The sequence below is a fragment of the Asparagus officinalis genome, chromosome 8 (assembly GCF_001876935.1).
Source record: "Asparagus officinalis chromosome 8, Aspof.V1, whole genome shotgun sequence".
Lineage (NCBI taxonomy): Eukaryota > Viridiplantae > Streptophyta > Magnoliopsida > Asparagales > Asparagaceae > Asparagus > Asparagus officinalis.
Window position 1 is genome coordinate 111,760,664 of NC_033801.1, and position 3,770 is coordinate 111,764,433.

Genomic DNA, 3,770 nt, shown 5'->3' on the forward strand with positions numbered 1-3,770 from the left:
AGCAAACGTCAATGTGCTTCGTCCTCGCATGGAAAACTTGATTCTTCGCCAAATAGTTAGCACTCATGCTATCACAATGAATGGTGACAGACCGCTGTTGTAGGCGTCTAAAAATACCTATAGGTGTCCACACACAGCTCGAGATGGAGAGAAGATGATGGACGTTCTTATCCGAGTCTAAGACGATTATCTGATGCTGAAAAATGCATGAACCAGAATGGCGAACCAACTGTGTCTCGTGCGCTCACCGGCCTCCAATTGGCAGTAACACCTGTCGGCCAGTCCGCGTGCATCAGTCAGCTCGCGCACGTTAGTCAACGCGCGCTCGCCAGTCAGCTCGCGCGCATCGGTCAGATCCAAAGTGCCCACCACGCTTGTCGGTCAAATCCAAAGTGCCCGTAGCGCATCAGTCAGATCCAAAGTGCCTGACACGCTTGTCGGTCAGATCCAAAGTGCCCGACGCGCTTGTCGGTCAGATCCAAAATGCCCGCCGTGCTTGTCGGTCAGATCCAAAGTGCCCGACGCGCTTGTCGATCAGATCCAAAGTGCCCGACGTGCTTGTCGGTCAGCTCCGAATACCGTAAAGAAGCTAACTAGTGCATGAAGCAAGTTAGCGAAGCGTACAAGTCAACAAGACGACCGAATACACAAAACAAAAAAGACGGAACGAATGCCCAAGTACCGAACCGACCCGCGCGACGGCGGGACAGCACGAGCCGACCCGCGCCGACCCGCGTCCGCGCGGGTCAGACCGCGCAGACCCGTGTTAGACCCTAGAGGGGGGTGATTAGGGTCTTATGCTAATCTAATCCGATTAAATGCCAATTAAAACTAATTAACAAGTTATCCTAGCAAGTATGAAATGCAATAATATATATGAGCTAGAATAAGCAATATACAATATGATATATCCTAGCAAAGAGATATATAGCAAAATATATATGCAAGGATATATAAACTAACACAAGGGTAAACAATATAAACTAGATAGTGGATCATAAAAAGGATGAGTAATGCACAATTGGCGATATAAGATAAATGCAAAAACAACTACGCCAAAGACAAACTCAAACAAGCAATATGATCACGGAGTTCGGACCTTCCGTCCTACGTCTCCGCTCCCCACTCCCGGGGAGAAATCCACTAACACAATCCGGTTTGGAAGCCGGAACTTCTTCTACACACTCGGTTTTCTAGCTAACCGAAAACTCTACAACTCACACTCTTGCAATCACACTCTACACCCACTAAGTGTTGGACCTAGCCGTGTCTCCCTCAAGTGCTCGGTTACAACCTCTCCCTAGGCACGTCAACCGACGCCACTCCTCTTGGGACGATCCCCGACTCTCACCACACACTCCTCACTCGGTGTACAAGTGTATTACAAAGTGATTCTCACAATAAGCACAAATATGACAAATGATTGTTCTCAAAACAAGGTGAGAACTCAATTAAGCACAACTCTTAGTCACAAACCCACAACCCCAAATTATACTATGAATGTAAATACAATAAGCTCAAAAGGTTGTGTGTGAACAAAGAGATATAAATCAAAACTAAACTCAATGTAGTTCTAGCTTAATAACAATGATAATCAAATATATAAAAAAGCTAGAAATAGAGTTTAGAAAACTTCTCAATATATCAAGAGTTGGAGGGAGAATAGTTGAATGCCCAAACACCAATAGATGATCTCCTCAAGCTCTTGTTGAATTGAATCACAAAACCGAAACACTCAATTGCTTAAAAGCTTTTTAAACAAACTTAAACCAAACATAAACCCTTGTTAAAACTTTCTTAAACTTGTTTTAAAACTCTCTTGGATAACTTTAAAAGACATCAGCAATGGGGTATATATACCCACTCAAAGCTCAGCCAAAAAACCCCAAAACGAAATGACCAAAAACCCCAGCAAACAGCTCAGAGAAAGAGCCGTTAAAAAGCAACGGCTATATTGTCGGTCGACCGAAAATCCCGTCGGTCGACCGATGAGAGCAAAAACACGAAGAAAACATTCTGGACCATCGTCGGTCGACCGGTGCGGTCGACCGATGGAGTTTTTCGGTCGACCGGACCGGTCGACCGACAGACTCTCTGTCGCCCAGTGAACATATGAACTCAGGTTCGGTCGACCGGTGCGGTCGACCGAAATCTGACATATTCAAAAACTGTTTTGCTGATTTTAAAACCCTGTTTAAAAATATCAAATAAATTCAGAAAAATGTAAAACTTTGGGGAATGATTGTAGACATGATAATAAACATGCTACAATGACTGGTTTCGAAAAAGGACTTCCCAAATAAAAAATATCATCATTTTACAAAATAGTCCAAAACATGAAAACCTGAAAATTGATATTTTGATATTTTGACTTAAACAACATTTTGAAACCTTATGAAATGATTGTATAGACTTGATAAAAGATATAACATGTTGTTAGGAAGTCTATAACCTAGAAATACAATATTTTCATAAAATTGCATATTCTATGCAATATATTCAAAACACTAAATATGATTTCATTAAATATAAGCTTGTTAAAGATGAAATCATATATAGGCATATAAACATGAAACAAAATAGTATTTTCCAATTCTATTCATTTGTTTCATAGTAAAACTTGAAAACTATCAAACCAAAACATATATGTATATATATAACTATATATATACAAAAACCAAAACGTGTATGTGTGTATATGATTGAGCTTAAAGTACTAACACACATAATATAAATTCCTAAACTAAATTACCCAAGCAATCTTGATCTTCAACGAAGCTCTATCTTGGTAATCTTGCGGATGAAGCTTGAACTTGGATCTTGAACTTTGAATAGCAAGGCTTCACCGACATTCCGCCAACCTCCTTTGGATATGATCGTTGAAGCTCTATTCCATCCATCCTCCAACAACGTTGTTTGTCTACAAAACATAGGAATGCACAAACACTAGACAAACAACATTAGTAATAAATTGTTTGTTAAACATCATCAAAACAAGAAGGCCAACAATCTCCCCCTTTTTGATGATGACAAACAATTTACAAAAAGGAATATATGCATGAAGGAAATGAACATATACAAGATAATAACTCACATGCATATAAACAAACAAGATAGATATACTCACAATATTTCTCCCCCTTTGACAACATCAAAAAGGGGACAAAAGAATTAAGAGAGCGAAAGCTCCCCCTACAAATAAGCATGGGTGAGTATGAAGCAAGTATAGGGATTGCTCCCCCTATCAAAATGCCATATGGAATATATGCAATGAAGATCATGGCAAAACATATGTGAGCAAGCATACATGAATATGCTAAAAATTTACTCACATACATGAAGATAATGAGAACACATATAAATATGTCAATATGAAAACAGTGTCTCATTAGCAAAAAAATATAAAAACCATATAAAAGAATAGATTTATGAAATCAAAAGAAGAGGAACATGAGAATCATGCAAAAAGTTTTCAAATGAAAACAAATCAACCAAAAGAAATCATAAATCAAAGTTTAAATCCAAAAACGTAAAATCAAATCATCATTGACAAATAGATGATCCATAAGTACAAACACATAAATATCATCATATAAGTGAAGTATAATGAATTCAAGGCAACAATTCAAAAACAAAATCTTTGACAAAAAAAAATTTCAAGAGAGGCAACCATATCTAGCTCTTGAGCTAGTAACAACCCATATAAATATTTTTAGCATCCGGTAAACAATGTTTGGGAATAAACACCCAATAACTCCGGAGGGTTATAT